The sequence below is a fragment of the Gopherus evgoodei genome, unplaced genomic scaffold, assembly GCF_007399415.2.
Source record: "Gopherus evgoodei ecotype Sinaloan lineage unplaced genomic scaffold, rGopEvg1_v1.p scaffold_45_arrow_ctg1, whole genome shotgun sequence".
NCBI classification, from domain to species: domain Eukaryota; kingdom Metazoa; phylum Chordata; order Testudines; family Testudinidae; genus Gopherus; species Gopherus evgoodei.
The window spans coordinates 1,973,021-1,995,943 of record NW_022060066.1 but is presented as its reverse complement, the minus strand read 5'-3'; the positions used below and the strand labels follow the sequence as shown (position 1 = coordinate 1,995,943).

The 22,923-nt window shown below is 48.5% G+C and overlaps 1 pseudogene; it reads right to left on the bottom strand.

Annotated features, from left to right (window-relative positions):
* Positions 1-20,714: 20,714 nt before the first annotated feature.
* LOC115642811 lies at positions 20,715-21,630 on the bottom strand (annotated as a pseudogene).
* Between the last annotated feature and the right edge of the window lie 1,293 nt (positions 21,631-22,923).

Genomic DNA, 22,923 nt, shown 5'->3' with positions numbered 1-22,923 from the left:
TAGTTTAAAAGTTCAGGCTACTGTGTCCGTGAGCAGTACTGTGTACTGGCCCCCTCCCCAGTGGCCGCTTGTAAACTATTGGGGGGGGGGGCAGCCACTAGCTTTCACAAACTGACTTCAGCAACATGTGGTTTTGAGTATAGATGGTCCTGTGTTATATGGAAGTCAGGACAAATTCTCAATGTCATGAGCAGAGATGCCAAGCTGGACCCTCAAAACCAGGGCTATCCCAGAAAACATGGGCCATTTGGTCATCAAGAGTTTTAACGGGTTTGTGGGATTCAGCAGAATACAAAAAAAAACAAGCATTTCCCCAAAACCATGTTTTTAAAGCAGGATGAATCTAAAAATTTTGTATTTGTCCTATCTGTTAATCACTTGGAACTCCTCCTTATCCAGAACTTGCAGTTTTATTCTTTTAATGTGATTGTCTTTTTACTGTGTGTAACAGTCTCACTCTATTTGATAGCATTTCTGCGTATTAGTCTGTACATGTGTAATGTGATCATTTTTCAACATTATACGCTCCTTTCCAGTTTTTCAGGGAATGTTTGAGGTGCTGAGGGCCAAGAACATATTGATTTTGGAGAAAATTGGATAACTGAAGGGGAAAATGGGGAGAGAGAGATGGATGGATGGATACACGGAGCCCTTGCTAGCTGTGTAGCACAACTGCAGATTCAAGCAACTCTGCAATTGACTATAGACTAAAGAACTGATTAATAGCAGCCATTAACCCCTTTCCCCCATAACAATGCCCCTATCTAATGTATGTGTCCTACCAAGAGAATTTAACATTTGGCACCCTGAATAGCTTCTAGATAAATAATGGGGTGGGGAAAATGGAGGCATGCACACAGCCCCAGCATGGCGGGGAGTGGAGGGGGAGAAGAACTGGGAGTGCACAGAATCTGTTGAGGAAAATTGGTTTGGGGGAAGGAGGCATGCAGCTCCTTCCATAGAGGAGACTAGGGTGCAGAAAGACCCCTTGAATTGGGAGTGATGGGGAAGAATGGGGAATTGGGGCAGACACAGCTCCTACCATTGAAGGGGGAGACTGGGGGACGTGGATATAGATGAATGGGGACCTTGGCATAGGGGTAGGATGGAATGAAGGGTGCACACAGCTGCTGGCATGGGGGGAGTTGCAGCAAGCCCCTGAATTGGAGGCTAGCATATAGGGTGCTTATCAAGAAATGCAAAGAGTCCCTGATGTGTACCATAAGCTCAGCCTACAGAAGCAATGAAATATGCAACCCACCACGTTAAATCCAAATTAACAACATAATCCAACACTATTGAACCCTCCAAACCAGATGGTAAGATTTGCACTTATCAGGTTGAGTGGCTGATTGAATCCACATGGAGTTATTTTATGACATGGTTATTTTGGGGGGATGGAAGGAGGGAGGTGAAATTAGGACAAATGGAGATGTCACTTCCAGCAGCAGCTCCATCAGTGTTGGAGGCAGGGTGGAGAGAATAAATAAATGGTTGCTCACGTATCACCCATGTCATGCAGAAAAGCACCATTTTGACATGGCTGTTAGCGGGATCCTATAGGTGCTGTTTTGATGTGGGTTAAGAGGGTGGTGTGCGAGTGCCATTTTGATAAGGTTTTTATGGGAGGACCACGGATGCAATTTTGATGTGGGTTTGGCAGGGGTGCACTGTGTGAGTGCTATTTTGATATTCATTTGGACTCAGTGCCATTCTGATGTGGGTTAGGGCAGGGATTGGCAACCTTTGGCACACAGCCCGCCAGCTTCCCGTAGCCCCCACTGGTCTGGAGTGGCGAACTGCGGCCAGTGGGAGCCACGATCGGCCAAACCTGCAGGCGTGGCAGGTAAACTCATCGGCTCGGCCTGCCAGGGTGCTTACCCTAGCAGGCTGCATGCTAAATGTTGCCGATCCCTGGGTTAGGGAGTGGACGTGTGTGTGATGTTTTCGCTAGGATCCCATTTTGATGTGGGCCAGGAGTGAGCGTGTGGTGCCTTGTTGATGGGGAGTGGGTGCCCTTTACACTGGGAACCCATTTGTGCCATTTTCATGTGAATCACGAGTGGGTGGGTGCCCTGTGGAGGGAGAGCAGGCATGGGGCCTGGGTGCCAGCTCCGCAGCACTCTACACAGGGGGCTGCCTGTCTGCATGTCAGCAGGGAAGGCTGTGCGCTGTTGACGTTCAGTTCGCAATATCATGCCCTTTCCTTCCCATCTGTCACCCTCTCCCCACAGTGGCACTGAAGAAGCCAGGGAGGAACTTTCGGACCAAACCACTTCTGTAGAAGGGAATTATTTTTGTTTAAACAGCAAACTGAGATGCTTTTTGGTGCATTTTGGGATACCAGCCTCTACTTAAAATATTTTGCAGCATATTGTGATGAGCTAGATGGATTTTGCACACCCACTCCTCTCCCCTCCCCTCTGAACAATGGTACGTCTCTCTCTCACACACACACACACACACACACACACACACACACACACACACACACACACACACAACCCTCTGATTTTCCCACACATGGCTCTTTGGCACCAAAAGAGGGTGGGCAGCGTTTTGGGTGGCTGAAGGGAGGAACTGCCACGAGTGTGAGGGAGTTGGGGTGGGGCTGGGATGCTCCTGGGTGAGGGGGAAGCATGCTGAAGCAGCAGCACACGCGTGGAGACTTTACCCACTAGAGGCAGCTGCTCGTTTTCCTGCCCTTTCCTGCCTCTAAACACTTTTAACTGCTGTGTAGTTTAAAAAAGCTGGTTCAATGAGAGACTAACCCCATAGTATTTAGGGTGATACGAACTACTCCCCATACCCTGTGTCAGTCTTGCCCCCAAATATAACCATGTGTCAAATTCATCTCACATGGCGCCAAGGTACAGCCGCTGTTTTGTGAGGGGCCATTTGTGACTCAGTGGCACTGTCAAACCCAATGGGACAACTCCCTTGTCTATCCTATACACACTCCTATTTTCACCAGGGGTTTTAGCCACAAACACCCATTGGGTCAAATCAAAGCTGCCCGAGGCACTGGTTTTGGTGCATAGTGTGCTTATGCTATGCCAAATTTGGTGATATTGGCTCATGCCAAGCCCGTGTGGGTGGATGCCCTAAAGAGGCCACTTCATGAACCAAAAAAGAGACTGGTGTCAGCCAGACTCACATTAACAGATGCAAAGTCCCAAAATTGCCATGAGATGAAACCCTGTTGGACATACAAAAATCCATCATATGAACTCATGCCCATACTCTATTGGCAAACACCAAACGCTCATCAGCAGGAAAACATTGCATAGCTGCATTGTCAAAAGGGGCGTCACCCAAAGCAAAGAATCCTGGGTTGATGTGTGAACAGACACTTCTGGTAGTCACTAAATCCATATTGGTGGGACAATGGAAATCAGTGTTGGACCATGTCATAGCCTATAATGGCATATGCAAATAAGCCATCTGCTGGCACCTGTGAAACTGCCATTGGTGCAGCCCACACCTGCATTGAAGGCCTTGCAGAAAAGTACAAATACACTTTGGAAGTAGTTGCCTGAATACAGAGGTGGGCAAACTATGGCCCATGGGCCCCATTCAGGGTTCGCAGGACTGTCCTGCCCGGATCTTGAGCTCCTGGCCAGGGAGGTTTGACCCCAGTCCCTTCCCTGCTGCCCCCCACCCCCACAACCACCCCGCTGAACATGCAGTGTGGCTTGTGCCTGCCCACCTTCCAGGCTTTCCAATAAGCCTGTCCTGCCGCTCTGAGCAGCATAGTAAGGGGGGGGGGAGTGGAGCGAGAGTTGGGTAAAGGGCAGGTTGTTCCGGGGGGTAGTCGGGGACAGGGAGTGGTTGGATGGGGCAGAGGTTCGGGGAGGGGATGGTCAGGAGATGGGGGGGGTTGGATAGGGGGTGGGGTCAAGGAGGGGGCGGTTAGGGGACAAGGTGCAGGGAGGGTTGCATAGGGAGTGGGGTCTTGGGGGGGCAGTTGGGGCAAGGGAGTCCCGGAACAGGATGGTCAGGGTCAGGGAACAAGGAGCAGTGGGGTTAGATGGATGGGCGGTTGTGAGGGGGGCAGTCGGGGCGGGAAGTGGGAGGGGGCAGATGGAGGTGGGGACCAGGCTGCTTGGGGAGGCACAGCCTTCCCTGCCTGGCCCTCCATACCATTTTGCACCCCCAATGTGGCCCTCAGGCCAAAAGGTTTGCCCACCCCTGCCCTAATAGCCATATACTTCCCCATCAAAATGTGCACACACAATTGACTAGCCCAAGATCACAAAATGAATCTACAGAGAGACAGGGTGGGTGAAGTGATATCTTTTACTGGACCGAGCAGAGATGGCAGGGAGGTGGACTTTAAGGGATCCAAAGGCTAGATGCTTGTCCTTTAGGAACATCAGGTAGTCCAAGATGCACTGGATTGGAGCCTGAAGCAGGGGCACCTGCCGCTGAGAGCACCAGCTGGACAAACTTGTCCACTTGGCTTCGTAGGTGAGCCTAGTTGACAGCTTGAGACTTTTGAGAAGCACCTGCCTTACCAAGTCTGAACAGGCGATTTCAGCGTCCAGGCTGTGAGGCGGAATGACTGAAGGTCCGGGTGCAGGAGACGACCATGGTTCTGAGAGATGAGGTTGGCGCAGAGAGGGAGATGTCATGCAGGGGAGCCTGGACTGACAGGTCCAGCAGGGTCGGGTACCAACACTGATGAGGCCAGGCAGGGGCTACTAGAATGACATCTGCCTTGTCCTGGCGGACCTTCATGAGCACCTTGTGCATCAACGGGAAAGGAGGGAAGGCATAAAGCAGCTGACTCGACCACGTGATCTGGAAAGCGTCTGCTATTGAGTCCGGACTGTGGCCCCGGAAGGAATAGAAGGCTGGGAACTTTCTGTTGGTCTACAAAGTGAACAAATTGACTCAGGAAAACCCCCAGGTGCAGAAAATGGAGTGAATGATATCCAGATGTATCGACCATTTGTGAGTGAGAAAACAGCTGCTCAGATTGTCTGCCAGAAAGTTCTGGACACCCAGCAGGTACGAGACCTCAAGGCTGATGGAATGGGCTAAGCATAAGTCCCACAGAAGGAGGGCTTCTTGGCAAAGCTGCGATGAGCAGGCCCCGCCTTGCTTGTTCAGGTAGAACATGGCCATGGTGTTGTCCATTAGGACTGCTACGCAGTGGTCCTGCAAGTGAAGGAGAAAAGCTTGGCATGCAAGGCATATAGCTCTGAGCTCTTTGATGTTGATGTGCAATGACAGCTCACTCTCGTGACCGGTGCCACTTGGGTGCTGCCACGATGGAGAGCGGTGCCACAATGGAGAGCGGTGCTGCGATGGAGAGTATTGTCGCTCAGAAGACCAGTGCTGTGATAGGGAGCAGTGCCGTAATAGACAGTGGTAGCCATGGTGAGAGCCGACTCAGTGATTGGTGTTCCATGCGGCAGCCATCTGTATGGTGCCATGAGGTCACTGAATGAGACCCAGACCTCGGGCGGGACCACGTTCCAGCAGTCAACCGTGACCTGGAGTGGGAGCGGCTCCAAGAGACCAGTGCCACAAGTCTAACCAGTGCCGTGTGTCAGACCGGTATCTGGGGTGGTGCTAAGACTCAGAATGACACTGGGACTCCAAGCGGCATGGAGATGCTGGTCTAGGGGCCGAGAGCCTAAACATCGCCGGCTTGCCCTTGGAATGTATCGGAACTCGGACCAGTGCTGGGACCGTAGGTACCGGGGCTGTCATTTCAATGAGTCCTCTAGTGGCCTCAAAGGTATCCGGAGTGGAAGGCAGGAGCGCTGGCCGCCTTTTTTGCACCGTAGGCAGTGGAAGGTCCCGCCCCCAAAATACTGCCAACAACCACGGCAGCTGGATATTTGGCCACTGCGGTCGCCGCTCCCCAAATGTCAGCGCCCTAGGCGAGGCAGTCGCCTAATGGGTTGCACTGGCCCTGGTGGAAGGCAATGTAATCTCCTCCACTTGAATGGCATCCTGTGCTGGGCTGGCATGTTGCTCGGCCGGGACTGGAACAACTGCTTTGACCCTAACTGGGGGTCCTCACCTTAGTGATGCTGCTAACTCCTCGTCCCAATGTTATAGCTTCCCTACATTGGTGGACAAGTCTAGAAAACTTCTGCATGGGGAGTTTCTTCCAGCAATGATCACCAATGCTCATGCTCACCAAGGACGCTTCCCTAATCGGTTGGGGAGTGCAACTCAGAGTACACAGTGCACAATGCCAGTGGTCTGCATCAGAGATACACCTACACATAAATCTCTTAGACCTCAGACCAGTGAAGCAAGCATGCCTTCACTTTCTTCCCCTGATAAAGAACAAATCTATTCGGATCATAACAGACAACATAGCATGTATGTACTACATCAACAGACAAGGGCAGCTCTTCTCCCTCTGGGGCTCCCCATCAATAGACCCCTTTGCCACAATGCAGAATAGAAAATATTGCTTGTTTTGCTCCAGAGCGGGACTCGGGACTGCATCCTTAGGAGACGCTTTTCTCATCCCGTGGAACAACCTCTCCTGTATGCCTTTCCACCAATACCTCTGTTACACAGGGTTCTTTGGAAGATCAGAAACGACAAGGCCCGTGTCATCCTTATTGCCCCGGCTTGGCCAAGACAGACATGGTATCCTTACCTACTCAGCATGTCCTCCTGTCACCCATGGGCTCTCCCCAACAGGACAGATCTTCTTCCCCAGGCCAACAGACGGGTTCTTCACCCCCAGCTCCAAAGCTCCACCTGACAGCCTGGTTCCTTCATGGTTCCAAATCCATGAACTAGCCTGTTCCAAGCAAGTCCGATACGTCCTCCTGTACAGTCGAAAAGACTCTACTCATAAAACCTACCTGCAGAAGTGGAAGCATTTCGCCCTCTGCTCACATAATCACTTAATGCTCAATATGGTGACCATCCCGAGCATTCTAGACTACCTCTTGAAACTAAAACAGGGCGGACTTTCGTTCAGCTCCATCAAAGTGCACCTGCTGGTGCTTACCACCTTCCATGACCTGTTAGAAGGTTATTCACTCTTTACCCACCCCACCATAAAACAATTTCTCATGGGCCTGCAAATCTCTACCCTGAAATTTACCCAGCGGTGGCTAAATGGAATCTTAACCTCATTCTTCATGCTCTCATGAAACCTCCATTTGAGCCTTTGACTACCTCCTCTCTTCTCCATATGACTGTGAAGGTGGCTTTCTTAGCTGCAATAACATCAGCAAGGAGAGTAGGTGAAATAAGTGCCCTGATGGCACATCCTCCCTACACAATCCTCTCCAAAGACAAAATCACTCTGAGACCACATCCTCAATTTGTCCCTAAGGTGGCATCCACCTTCCACCTTATCCAACCTATATACTTACCTACTTCCTATCCCAAACCTCACAAGACTCCACACGAGGCAGCCCTGAATATTCTCGATGTCAGGCGAGCAATCGCTTTTTACTTAGATACGACTAAGCCATTTAGTAAATCTCCACAACTCTTTGTCTCCATCACCGAAAGATCGAAAGGTACGGCTATCTTTAACAATGTCTGTCCAAATCGATCTCTGACTACATCAGATGCTCTTACCGTATTCAAAACATTCAACTACCCAAAGGCATTAGAACTCATTCCACTCGAGCTATGTCAACATCCGTTGCCTTCCTACATAACGTACCCATTTCTGATATCTGTAAAGCGGCTACATGGTCCTCTGAACACAGGTTTGCCAAACACTATGCTGTCACGCAAGATACCACGGCAGACATCATAGTAGGCCAAACAGTACTCTCTACAGTACTCACTGCCACATCTCCAAAGTTCCACTGACCATAGTGGGAACTGCTACACATTCACCTAGAGTGGAGCACCAACAGAGACAGCACTCGAAGAAGAAAGGGAAGTTACCTACCTTGCAGTAACTGAAGTTCTTCGAGATGTGTGTCCCTGTGGGTGCTCCACTCCCCACCCACCTCCCCTCTACTTTGGAGTACTCGCATACTTGCTCCATGGCAGAGAAGGAAATGTAGGGGGTGCAGGACACAGGCACTCAGGAATATTCCAACGAGACGGGAGATACCAACTGACAACCTGCATCCCAACCAGGCACTGCTACCGAATATCTCCAATCAGTGGTGCCGGGATGCATAGATACATAGAGTGGAGCACCCACAGGAACACACATCTTGAAGAACTTCAGTTACTGCAAGGTGAGTAACTTCCCCTTACCACCTGCAGGGGCACCAGAACAGCTGGGGCCAAGTAGGCGGGCTGGCAGGCAGGGAGGCACTGCAAGGGGACCGCGGCACAGAGCTGGCAGTGGGGAGCGGCAAGCAACCATGCCCCCACATAGCTTCCCCCAGCGCGTGCCTGTGATGGAGAGAACGCTCCAGAGAACGCTCCTGAGAACGCTCCAGACAGCCCATAATAATGGCTGCTATGACTCTGCAAGGGTATGTGACCAGGGCACATGACTCTGACCTCCATTTTGGGTACCTGTATTTTTCCACAAAGTGGTCTGAGACCGAAGTTTGAAACAAATGGTTTCTGCTACATGGAGAAGCTATATAAGGCAGGGAGTGATCTCATTGACTGTTCTTCACTCCCCCACAACTCAGCACCTGAGAGAAGCTCTGGAAGAAAAGGACTTGGAATGGGGGTGGGGAGCCCAAGCTGCAAAGCAAGTGCAGCTTGTGCCTTGACAACCTGCAAGTCTGCTTGTATCATCAGTCAGGGTGAGAACTAGCTAATTCATATCCAGGCTTTCTAGTATCTTAGGCTCAGTTTGCATTTTTGTTTATATACTAGATAATCTGCTTTGATCTGTTTGCTATCCCTTATAATCACTTAAATCTATCTTTTTGTAGTTAATAAACTTGTTTTACGTTTTAACCTAAACCAGTGTGCATTTAAGTGAAGTGTCTGGGGAAAAATCTCAGCTTGGTTAACACAAGTTTGTTGCATATTCCTCTCCAGGTAATAAATTTACACTGGTTGAAGTTTCAACGAGGGCAGGGCAGTACAGCTCTGGGGTCCTAGGTTGGGAAACTGGGGGTATCTTGGCTGTAGCCTCTCTATTGCTGTTGGTTCATGCAGTGTTTGGTCAGACTGCATGTAACTGCAGCTGGGTGTGTTCTTGCCTGTGCAAATGCTGGTGAGAGTGTAAGTCTGGGAGTGGTCTACAGCTTATCACAGCAGCACAGTGTGAAAGGGAGCCCGGGCTGGTGTGTCAGAGGGCTCAGTGGAACCCCAGTTCCAGGTGGCACAGAAAATGCATTTCAGCAACAGAAACCTGCTATGATTTTCCCTCTTTCCTCTGTACAATGAAAGCAAAACATGGACTTTTGCCTGCTGCATTTTCATTTTTGGCTGAAAAGTTAATTCTTGCCCTTTCCTCTGTCCAAAGAGACAGCCCCCTTGCCTTACTTTCACCAAAATCACATTTAGATCAGGTGAAACATTCCTCTCTGCAGAGATCTCTGTGCTGTACAGGGGGAACCCGTCACAGCTTCAATCCATGTACTGGGAGTCAGGGCACAACACCTGGAGCAGGGAACCAAACCCAGCGAGCCCCACAGGACAGGAGCTGCTTCAACTGGGACATGGCAGTGGGGGTCAAAGAATCAAAGCAGACTATTGGGAGGTCGGTAGGGCTGCCACCTCTGAGATGCAAAAACATGGGACAGCTACGATGGTCCTGAGCCCATCACACTGGACAGCTGATAGCTCCCAGACCGACTTCCCAGCACAGCATGAAGGGATAATCCTGGAGAAACATAGACATTGGCAACTCTAGCAGGGCATGGAATTAAAAAGGGATCCCAGGAGTGGGCAATGTGGGGACCCAAGGCTAGGCTGTAGAGGGCTGGTAAATGGGGGGGAGGTGTGGGGACCAATGCCAGCAATGTGTGTGTAGGAATGTAGGGATTGTGTGTGTATGGAGGGAAGGAATGCAGGGGCTGTGTAGGATGTTGCAATACAGAAGCTGTGGGAGGAGGCAGCAGTCAGGGCTGTGTGTGTGTGCAGACCAATGCAGGGGCTGTGGGAGTGCACTGCAGGAGCTGTGTGTGTGCAGAGAAATGCAGGGGCTGCGGGGGGGTGCAATGCAGGAGCTGTGTGTGTGTGCAGCGCAATGCAGGAGGTGTGGGGGGTGCAGCGCAGGAGTTGTATGTGTGCAGAGCAATGCAGGGGGTGCAGTGCAGGGATTGTGTGTGTGCAGAGCGATACAGGCGCTGAGCAAACAAGTAGTCTATAAAGCCCAAGCCTTGGGTCAGGGCGGGTCACTAAGCAGTTCAGGTAGTAAGTTTATAAAGAAGGTCTTCTCAGGCCAGCGAGAGGGGGAGTCTGCCACTCTTGGAAGGGTGGCAGGGGGAACGCAGGCCCTCCCACTCCACTGCATTCCAGTCCGGGGCCTTAGCAGTGGCCAAGACTTGCTGCTGTCAGTGGGGATCCTGGCCACAACACACTGACATTGGTTCAGGCTCTCCGGGAGCCAAACCAGGGTCAGCTACCCCCGGGCCACTTCCGACTTCCCCCTCTCTGGGTACCTGTGTTTCACCGGCATCTTCCAGTGGGTCCCAGACCATGGGTTCCTCAGGATACCAGGCACAGGGAAGCTCAGGCAGCTCCTCAGGATATCGGGCCCGGGGCAGACTCGGCCAGTCCTCCTCAGGATACCGGGCACGGGGAAGCTCAGGGAGGGCAGGAGCTCAGCCAGCAGCGTCTGGTCTCTTTGGTGGCCGGCCTCCAAGTGAGCGCTGGGGCTGTGCTTTTATACTTCCTGTCCCGCCCCTTGACTTCTGGGGGGCGGGAATAGGCAGCGGTGGCTCCGCCCACGTTGGAGGCTGCAGGGGCTGTGCTTTTATACTTCCTGTCCCGCCCCTTGACTTCTGGGGGGCGAGAATGGGCGGCGGTGGCTCCGCCCACATTGGAGGCTGCAGGGGCTGTGCTTTTATACTTCCTGTCCTGCCCCTTGACTTCCAGGGGGCGGGAATGGGTGGCGGTGGCTCCACCCATGTTGGAGGCTGCAGGGGCTTGGCCCTCTCAGGCGCAGCTGGGAGCCAGGGCACCTCACTACATGGTCACTCAGAGGTACCCAGAGACAAAAACTGAAAACTACGAGCCAGGTCCTGGGCTGCTGTAAATTGATACAGTTCCATTGACATCTCAGTAGCCAGGGCTATTTACACCAGCTGGGATTTGGCCCATTGACATTCATAGAGCTACCTCAATTTACACCACCTGGGGATCTAGCCCATTACATTAGTTCCAATCCATATTTTTTTTTGCCTGTGAAACTGAACCGAAGAGGAGTCAAAAGTTCCCAAGCCTTCTGCTCTTTCCTAGTTCTTAGTCCTTGGGGATTAATTACAGCATAACTTCTAATGGAGACAGAGCGATCCATTCCCACTGGGAGAACCTCAGTGTATAGGAGGTTTCCTGTAGCTGATCTTAAGTTTCTATGGGGATGAACGGCCCAACTTACATTCTTTCTTTCTGCAGAAAACATGAAGATAAAGGCTCCTTTGGCTGCAGGTCCAAAGCTGCATGCTATTTTTTAAAATGTTGAATTCCCTTTGGTTGTGGGTATGTCAGAGAGATTGAAAGGATAGCAAGGGCTGGATCCCCAGGGCATCTAAATCAGCCATTGCATCGCTGCAGTCAATGGGACAGATCTCCAGCTGGTGTGTAAATCGGCTGTCATTTTACTAGAATCAATGGGGCCTGATCCCTGGCTGGCATAAATTGGCAAAGGGCTATGCCAGTTTCCATGAACTGAGTATGTGCACCCAGATGTAAGCAAGGCAGCGTATGTCAACTTAGTAAGTGCCAGTCAGTGTCTACACTAGAATGGTGTTTCCGCTGTGGTAAGTCACCAACTACATCAACCTAACAATGCCAAAGTTCCCCTGGAGTGGGGCAGAGCTGTGAGGGTCCAATTTCTCAGCTCAGCTGGACCAGCATCAATGTAGAGTAACCCCATTCACATCAATCAGCAGTGTAATGCTGATGCTTTTCTGGCCCAGAGACTCTGGGCTAACCTCGGTAGTGATATAAACACTGGTGGAAGTTACTTATCTGCTGTCATTGCATTATAGGTGGGCTTGGAAGGATCAGGTTTTAATTGGTTAAATATCAATAAACTTGGGTTGCACGGCACACACGCCAGCCAACAACAAATATTTCCATCAATAATAATCAAAATGTACAGACAGGCAAAGTAAGAAAAGTACAGCCTGAGCACTCCTTCGAGCCGTTTCCTTTTGATGTGTGAGGTTGCTAATTTGTGTTTCAATGATGATAAAACTTCAGCTTGTTGAATCTCAGCTTCTTCTGTCATTAAGTAGCTATTGTCTGATCCCTTCCCCATAACTACCTACAACTGTGAACATTTAAATAGATACAAAGTGGAAAAAATGCTGAAAAATAAACACTGATATCGTCTGTCACAGTTATAAAAGAACAAAAATTGATGGCTGCAAAGCCTAGTAATAACCTTGGTGTAGGTGGTAAAGGCCCATTACATGCACCCCCACAACTCTGGAAGCTGGGGCCGGAGCGGGGAGGCAGCTCAGCAGGGGGGCAGACATGGGCAAAGGGGAAGGGGCTGGAGGCGATTCTGGGGCTGGGAATGGGACTGCAGCTCGGCAGAGGGGCAGACAGAGTAAAGGAGAAGGGGCTGCAGGTGATTCTGGGGCCAGGAGTGGAGCCATGGCCAGGTGCTGAGGCTGGAGGTGGTGCTGGGACTGGGATTGGAGCTGGGGCCAGGGGCCAAGGCTGGGGCTGGAAGTGGAAGCAGGGGCTGTGGCTGGGGGCAGAGAAGGGTTGGGTGGTGCTCGCTCCTCTCCCCTCCATGGGGCTGGACTAGGCCCTGCCTTGCCCCCCTGAATGTTCCTCCACACCCTTTAGAGGGGCACGCCCCCAGTTTGGGGATCACTAGTCTAGTCACATCTGAGAAAGGATAGACGCAGTATTTGACTTAAAAATAATATCATTTTGTCATAAAGACAGATTTGTATTTGACTGTGAGAGTCAGTGAGTCAAATTCTGCTGAAGAGGAGGAGAAAGTTTTGGGCAACCCATCCGGATAAGAACTCAACCTGCGGGAGCTGGCCATGGATTTGGGAATGATGATAGAGGGACCATAGCTCTAGAATCTTCCATGGGCAAGAAAATCGGAGGGTGGGCTTATGCAATGAGATGCCCCAACACAGGAACAAACATACAACCAGGCATCAAAAGCTGGACATGCACAAGTCCATTGGCCCAGATCTAACGCATTCGAGGGTCTGAGGGAGCTGGCTGATGTGATCGCAGAGCCATTGGCCATTCTCTTTGAAAACTCGTGGTGATCAGGAGAAGTCTCGGACAATTGGAAAAAGGCAAATATAGTGCCCATCTTTAAAAAAGGAAAGAAGGAGAACTCTGGGAACTACAGACACATCAACCTCACCTCAGTATCTGTAGAAATCATGAAGCAGGTCCTCAAGGAAACGATTTTCAAGCACTTGGAGGAAAGGAAGGTGATCAGGAGTAGTTAACATGGATTCACCAAGGGCAAGTCATGCCTGACCAATCTGACTGCAGGCTTGGTGGATATGGGGAAAGCAGTGGACATGATTTATTGTGACTTTAGCAAAGCTTTTGATATGGTCTCTCACAGTATTCTTGCCAGCAAGTTAAAAAAGTATGGATTGGATGAATGGACTATAAGGTGGATAGAAAGCTGGTAGATTGTCGGGCTCAATGGGTAGTGATCAATGTCTCCATGTCCAGTTGGCAGCCAGTATCAGGTGGAGTGCCCAAGGGGTCGGTCCTGGGGTCAGTTTTGTTCAACATCTTTATTAATAAACTGGATGATGGGAGGAATTGCACCCTCAGCAAGTTCACAGATGACACTAAGCTGGCGGAAGAGGTAGATATGCTGGAGGGTAGAGATAGGTCCAGAGTGGCCTTGTCATAACCAGATAGCTAAGGGTTAATGTCTCTTTCACCTGTAAAGGGTTAAGAAACAGTGACCTGCAACACCTGACCAGAGGACCAATCAGGAGACAAGATACTTTTAAATCTCGGTGGAGGGAAGCCTTTGTTTGTGGTTTTTGGTTTTGGCTTTGTTCTCTCTGGGCTCTGAGAGTGACCACACGTACCTACAGGCTCTTTAATCTATTCTAATTTTGTAAGTACAAAAGTAGAAAGGTGGTATAGTCTTTTTATTTGTTTTCCTTTATGTGCAAATGTGTAGCTTGCTGGAAGTATTTTAAATTGTATTTTGCTGAGAGGGAGGTTTCTTTCTAGTTTCTATAAGCTGACAGACCCTGTAACTTTTTACCATCTAAATTGCAGAGATAAACTTTTACTTTTTTTTCTTTCTTTTATTAAAAGCTAGACAAATTGGAGGATTGGGCCAAAAGAAATCTTATGAAATTTAATAAGGGCAAGTGCAGAGTCCTGCACTTAGGATCGAAGAATCTCATGCACTGCTACAGGCTGGGGACGAACTGGTTAAGCTACAGTCCTGCAGAAAAGGACCTGGGGATTACAGTGGACGAGAAGCTGAATGAGAGTCAACAGTGTGCCCTTGTTGTCAAGAAGGCTAATGGCATAGTGGGCTGCATTTGTTGGATCATTGCCAGCAGATCAAGGGATGAGATCATTCCCCCCTATTCAGCACTGATGAGGCCACATCTAGAGTATTGCATCCAGTTTTGGGCCCTTACAGAAAGGATGTGGACAAATTGGATACAGTCCATCAGAGGGCAATGAAAATTATTAGGGGGCTGGGGCATATGACTTATGAGGAGAGGCTGAGGGAACTGGGCTTATTAAGTCTGCAGAAGAGAAGAGTGGGGGATTTGATAGCAGTCTTCAACTATCTAAAGGAAGGGTATCTGAAAGAAGGTGGATCTCAGCTGTTCTCAGTGGTGGCAGATGTCAGAACAAGGAGCAATGATCTCAAGTTGTATTAGGGGAGATCTGGTTGGATATTAGAAAACTATTTCACTAGGAGTGGTGAAGCACTGGAATGGGTTACCTATGGAGGGTGGAATGCCCATCCTTAGAGTTTTTTAAGACCTGGCTTGACAAATCCCTGGCTGGGATGATTTAGTTGGGGATTGGTCCTGCTTTGAGCAGGGAGTTGGACTAGATGACCTCCTGAGGTTTCTTCTAACCCTAAACTTCTATGATTCTATGATTCACAGACATTCAGCTCAGGTCAAATGGCAGCTCCATAGCACCCTGCCAATTCACACCAGCTGGGAATCTAACCCGTTGATCCCATGGGAATGATGCTGATTTGAGCCAGCTTGGAATCCGGCCTTTCATTTTGATTCAATCTCTCTGTTGTATTGGCAACCAATGTGAATTAACCATGTAAAAATGGGCCTGCAGCATTGTACTAGAGCCGTTCCCTCTGCTACTCAAATACCAACCTTCATCCTTCTCCTTCCCTCCACGGACATTACACAAGTTACTGAGGAAGAAAAGGTCCAGTCGAACCCCCATGACTGATTTCTTTCTCCTGGGATTCTCTGACGTTCAGGAGCTTCAGATTTTGCACTTTGTTTACCTGGCAGCCATGGTGGGGAATCTTCTTATCATCACAGTTGTAGCCCACGAACACCATCTTCACTCTCTGATGTGCTTTTTCCTGGTCAGCTTGTCCTTCATAGACCTTTGCCACATGTCTGTCATAGTCCTCAAATCCATGGCCAATTTACTAACCAGCAGCAGATCAATGTATTATTCTGGATGCATTGCCCAAGACTTTCTCTTTGTTTTCTTTGCTATATTTGAGCTTGCCTTACTCTCTGTCATGGCATATCCGTGATACGTCGCCATCTGCAAACCACTGAAGTATGAGAACATAAGAACGGCCATATTGGGTCAGACCAAAGGTTCATCTGGCCCAGTATCCTGCCTTCTGGCAGTGGCCAATGCCAGGTGCCCCTGAGGGAATGAATAGAACAGGTAATCATCAAATGATCCGTCCCCTGTAGCCCATTCCCAGCTTCTGTCAAACACAGGCTAGGGACACCATCCCTGCCCATCCTGGCTAATAACCATTGATGGACCTGTCCTCCATAAAGTTAGCTCTTTTCTGAATCCTGTTATAGACTTGGCCTCCACAACAGCCTCTGGCAAAGAGTTCCACAGGTTAACTGTGCATTATGTGAAGAAATACTGCCTTTTGTTTCTTTAAAACTTGCTGCCTATTAATTTCATTTGATGACCCCTAGTCCTTGTGTTATGAAAAGGAGTAAATAACACTTCCTTATTTACTTTCTCCACACCAGTCATGATTTTATAGACCTCTATCATATCCTCCCTTAATCATCTCTTTTCCACACTGAAAAGTTCCAGTCTTATTGATCACTCATCATACAGAAACCGTTCCATACCCCTAATAATTTTTGTTGCCCTTTTCTGTACTTTTCCAATTCCAATATATCATATTTTGCAACGGGACGACCAGATCTGCATGCCGTATTCCAGGTGTGGGCGTACCATGGATTTATATAGATGTAATAGCTTATTTTCTGTCTTATTATCTATTTCTTTCCTAATGATTCCCAACATCTTATTAGCATTTTTGATGGCCACTGCACATTGAGTGGATGTGTTCAGAGAACAATGACTCCCAGACCTCTTTCTTGAGTGATAACAGCTAATTTAGACCCCATCATTCTATATGTCTAGTTGTATGTTTTTCAATGTGCGTTACTTCGTATTTATCAACATTGAATTTCATCTGCCATTTTGTTGCCCACTCACTGAGTTTTGTGAGATCCTTTTGTAGGTCTTCGCAGTCTGCCCGGGACTTAAATATCTTGAGTAGTTTTGTATCATCTGCAAATTTTGACACCTCGCTGTTTACCCCTTTCCCCAGATCGTGTATGAATATGTTGAATAGGACTGGTTCTGGTACAGACCCCTGGTGGACACCACTATTTACCTCTCTCCATTCTGAAAACTGACCATTTTTTCCTATCCTTTGTTTCCTATTTTTTAACCAGTTACTGCTGCTCTCTATACCTCAGTGTCCCCATTTATATAATGGAGACTCAGTCCTTTAGGAGTCAATGGGGCCAGACCCCCAGCTGGTGGGAGTGGGCAGAGCTCAGGTGAGGTCAGCGTGTCAGTGTATGGGACAAATCCAGACGTGAAAAATCCAGTGGATGCTGCAGCCAGGTCCCAACAGCAGAGTCCATCCCTTGGTGCATAAATTACCCCAATGGGGGCTTCAATCTTCTCCCTTTCCCACAATGAAGCTCCTCCAGGTCTGTCCCCCATGTCTCTGCTTGGCTCACAGTGTTGTTATACATTGAGGCACTCATTAACGGGGGCTGCCATGATGTGCTCCCCTTTCCCCATAGTGTGTGTGCTACAGAGATCCAGCAAGTACGAGTCAGAGTCAGAGACACAACATTGGACTAGAGTCCCTTGAGGAGAAAGACTCCAGATTCTATTCCTTGCCCCCGTGAGTTTGCTAATATTCCAACATTGGGTCAAAATCATAGCCAGTCCCATCTAGCCTGTTCCCCCATCCCTCTGTTTAACTGGAGCCCATTATTAAATATTGCTTCCCTAGGTAAGTATTTACAGACTGGGATCAAGTCACCCCTGCCCTTTCTCTTTCTTAAGATAAATTTATTGATCTCCTTGAGTCTATCACTCTAAGGCATATTTTCTAATCTTGTAATCATTCTCGTGGCTCTTCTCTGCACCTACTCTAGATACGAGAGGTGGAGAAAATGCCTCCAGGGAGAGACTTAATGAGCGCCAAATGTTTAACGGATCAAACAGAAGATTGAGAGGTGACTTGAATGCAGGGTAAAAGCACCTTCCTGGGGTGAAAACTTCAGCACAATAAAGGGATCTGGAATGGAGCAGACACTGGAAGAACAAGAAGAAGAACAAGAAGGCTGGAAGTTGAAGCCAGACAGTCAAGTGAGAAATTAGGCATCACTGTATAACACTGAGGGTGATTAACCACAGGAATCAATTCCCAAGGGAAATCTCCATCACTTGGTGTCTGCTGGAGGCACTTTTGGAAGGTATATTAATCAAACACAAGTTATGTGGCTCCATATAGGGGGAACAGGGGCCATTTAATGGCCAGTGCTACACAGGTCAGATAGGAGACTCTATAGGTCATCTCTGGCCATAAAACCTATGAAGCTCCAGGTCTGTTTACACAGGTCCTGGAACATAGCTGTATGACTCTTAATCTGGATTTAATCTTTGACTCCTCTTTGGTTTTGTCTTTTCTATCCCATCTGAAAGAGCCGTAAGGATGTTAGGCCTTGGGATCTGACATGAACTTGAAACTACAAAGTGTAAATGGGATGAGAAGAAAGGGCAGGTGGCACAGGAGTCAGTCTGCATGTGCTGATTGCCCTGGCTTGGCTGCTTGAAGAATAGACCAGAAGATTCACTGGAGTTTTATTAATCCAACAAGAATATGAAGATAAAACATCAACCATGGGAAGAAAAATGAATCTAGCATTGGTGAGACAAGACTAACTGTCATTCCTAACCACCAGGTTTCCCATCGAGAGGACAATTGGAATGTGGGACAGCACACACCCATTTGGCCAGGCATAGCTGGTGACACAAAGTTGGAATAAAATGGAGAATGATTGCGGTTTGTTACATCTTGGTGTGTCAACAGAGCACGAGGGAGCTAGGAACACTATTGACCTGGGACCTAATGCTGGCCCATTGTATCCAATGAAGTGGTACCAATTTAGAGTAGCTGGGGATCTGGCCCACAGATTCCAGTGTAGCTACTGCTGATTCACACAAGCTACTGATTGGTCCATTTACCTCAATGGAGCTACAACAAATCCCCACCTACTGGTTCTAGACATCTTGACCCCAATGGGGCTATGACTGATTCACAACAGCTGGGGTATGGTCCATTGATTCCAATGGGGCTATGGCTTATTTCCACCAGCTGCGGTCTGGCCCATAGATTATAAGGCCAGGAGGGAGCATCTGGCACATGCTGCCTGACCTCCGGCACATCCTAGGCCAGAGAACCTTCCCCTTGGCTCCTGCACTGAGCCCTGCTCCACATGCTGAAACAATAACCTTCATTTCCGGGGTTTGACATTAAGGAAGGACCAGAGACAAAGAGATGGAACAAGGAGAAGAAGTACTGGATCCAAGCATAAGGTGTAAAACACCCCAGCTAAGTGAGTTGATGTTGCAGTCCCAGCCAGGATTCTCCCCATGGAATATTGCTATCACCACAGAGATCGCATCACACACCTAACAAGTCACTGATGTACAATGGAACCTCACCCAATGGCACCCCACCCACCCCTTCAAAGTTACAGTCACAGGAACCTTGCAATAGGTCCACCCAGAGAGTCATTACAGGCATTGGACTGGACAGATAATCAGCTGTTTGGGGCAGAAACCTTCTTTTAATTCTGTCTGTGCAGCTCCCAGCACAATGGGGTTCCGGGTCCATTACTCTGGTCACTGGGAATACAAATTAACGATGAGATAATAATCTATTCTCAATTATCAGTGACTCATAATTATTGGTCATTAAATCCTTTCTGGATGGACTAGCTATAGAGATAGCAAAAATTATTTCACCCAACCATTTTACCAAGGAGCAAAAGGGGTGTTTGACCAAATCAGGAATGTTTTCAGCAAAATATCATTTTTGTGGACAATTTCCAGTTTTCCACTGAAAACGCAGAAACTGAACATTTTTCAATTTTTGGAAAAAATACCTGTTTAAACAACTCTGTTTTCAAAAACAATATTTTTTTAGCATAAATGTTTTTAAAGCAATCATTTTTACCAAAAACTGAACATTTTAACCAAACCCTGAAACATTTGACACAAAGCAGTTTTTGAAATTGAACATTTTTAACAAACAGTAGACACTTTTGCCAAAAACTGAAAAATTTCACCCAAAATGCTTTCTGAAACTGATGATTTTGATCAAACCCTGAATGTTTTAACTAATAACTTAATATTATTACAAATAACTATTTTTGAAAAAATATTTTTGGGTTTTATTTTTGTTGTAAAAAGCAAACCAAACAAAAAAACCTAAAAGATTTTTGTGGAAATTTTTTTTCTACAAAACAAAGCTTTTATTTATTTCATGTGAAAATAATTGGCATTTTTCAACCTATTCTGAGATTTCTGCAATTAACAAAACAGTTTCATAACAAGAGATGACATACATAGACTATGGATATATCACTGTGGGGTTCTTGGGAAGCCTCTTGGATTGATGTTGCACAGGTCCAAATTTCAAGCTAGCGAAGCACAGTGTTTGTCATAACTCTGTTACCCATTCTTTCTCCTAATGGGAAAATGACTCAGAAACTGTTGACTATTTGTCTAAAAACTGAAAATGGACTTCTTTTCATTTTTAAACATTTTTCAGCAAAGAAAAAAACAAACTTTTATGCCCCAAACTCAAAAATGTTAAACACAATATTGCTGAAAACTGAAAAATATTCAGACAAACTTAGAAAAAAAACTTTCTGATTTGGCAACCAAAAAGACAATCCCTTACACACACACACATACACACACACACGAGTTTTCCTTTCAACTGGGTGTGGAACCCAGGAATCCTGACTTCCACCCCCTTGCTCTCCCAGCTAGACTCCCAGAATCAGAGACAGAAGCCAGGATTCCTGTCTCCTAAGCCAGTGCACCTTCCCTTCATCTACCTAGCTCCTAGCCAGGGCATTTCAGAGCGCCCTTTTCACACCCTTATTCCTCAGGCTATAGATGATGGGATTGAGCACGGGGGTGATGATGCCATAGAACACGGGCAGTGCCCAGTCCTGCTCCTGTGAGTAGGTGGAGTTGGGGCGGATATAGGTGAAGATAATGGTGCCAAAGTAGAGACTAACCACAGTCAAGTGGGAGGCGCAGGTGGAGAAGGCCTTGAGACACCCTTCCCTCGCCCTTGTGCGGATCCTGAGAATGGCCATCACAATGTACACATAGGACACCAGAGTCCCCAGGAAGGAGCCCATGATCAAGGCACCTCCCAAGGCGAAAGTGAAAGCCTGGTTGGCCCAGGATTCAGAGCAGGAGAGCTGGAAGAGCGGGGGGATGTTGCAGAAGAAGTGGCGGAGGACGTTGCCCCGGCAGAAGGACAGGATGGACATCAGAGATGAGTGCACGGCCAAGTTGGTCAAACCCATGACCCAGGCGGCTGCAGCCAGCAAGGCACATGCCTGTCAGCTCATGAATGCGCCATAGTGTAGCGGGTGACAGAAGGCGACGTAGCGGTCATAGGCCATGACCCCCAGTAGCAGGCACTCGATCCCCCCAAAGGACATGAAGAAGAACATCTGCGAGAGGCAACCAGCCCATGAGATGGACTTGTCCCCCGACAGGTAATTGGCCAGCATCTTGGGCACGGTGGAGCTGGTGTAGCCAATATCCACCACGGAGAGGTTTCCCAGGAAGAAGTACATGGGCATGTGGAACCGGGAGTCCAGGCTGACCAGCAGTAAGATGAGCACATTGCCCATCAGGGCCACCAGGTAGATAGATTGCTGTGAAGACCCCAAAGAGGACAAGCTGCTCCACTGGGTTGCTGGAGAGACCGAGGAGGATGAATTCGGTCACTGAGGTCTCATTCTCCCTCCCCATTGGCTCCAGGGGATCCATTCCCTACAAGCAGAGAAAGGTCAGTGGTGTGAGAGTTGGGTTGAGACATTTATCCTCCTTATAAGATGAACTGTAAAGAGTGAGGGAAAGTCCCTGCACCGTCACAGCAACCTACACTAACAACGGTGGATGGGAAAGGTATGAAAAGGAGATGGAGACTGAATCAGCTCCAGCAAAAGGCCTCCTGGTGTCCCTCAAAGCCTGTGACAAGCTCAAGCATGAGAAACAAGAGAGATGTGGGGCTGGAAATCAGTGAATCAAAACTAAGTGTTGGAAAATAGCCTAACTGGGGGACAAATCAGTGGGGCAGCAGCCGTTCCACCTACTACTCCCTTTGGGGGCTTTCACGACAGAGACGCTGGTGGGAAATGAGGAAGTGCAGATAGGGGTTACTGGAGTCAAATTCTCTGTCAGAGCTGACCCCACCATCCCTGGGACCCCAGGTCTTCATCATCCTGATCCTGAGACATGTCCTGGCCAGCCTGGGCCAGAGAGAGGGACCTAGATGACATCATCACCCCCTGCCTGCTCCAGAGAACCCCAAACACCACCCAGGATGAAACGGATGGACTTTAACAGCAGCAGCTCTGACAACATCCCAGCTCACCTCTCTCCCCCCAAGGTTTGTTATCACCAGCTCAGATACCATCTCAGAGACTGGCAGAAGGAGGGTGGGGGGGTTCCTTCCCAGATTGTCCCAGCTCCAGGGAAAGGGAATTAGAAGTGTTGTTCAAATGACTGCTGGATTTAATGCTTCAGCATTCAAAGGTCTGGGTTTTTCCCACTCCTTTCCTGTGGCATTAATAGAAGATTAAGGGCTGTTTCACGGCGTTTGCCATGGCACTGAGCCAGGGGAGGTCTCTGGCTCCCTTTCCCTGCCCCTGGCTAGTGCTGGACGGTGACTAGGCTCTGTTAGCACCTTGACCCAGTTACTCCACCTACATTCACACAACAGGAGTCACCAGCCAGGGAGCTGGCAGGGCCCTTAGAAAACTGCCACACAGTGACTCAGGGCCAGACCTGCAGGGAAGTTTAAAGGCCAGACTGCAAAGGTATTAGGGCTTCTAAGGGGATTTTCAAACCACTGAGATTCCGCACCCTTGAAAACAGAGGGTGTTAGGCACCTAGATGTGCAGAAACTCTCACCAGGCACCGAAACACTGTAATAAAGGCAGCCTCTTGTGCTCAGTTGGAACTGGTTAAAAAAAAAGTTGGCAAAGCTTTTTTCTGTGAACATAAATGTCATTTTGTCCAAACCAAACTGTTTCTTGGCAT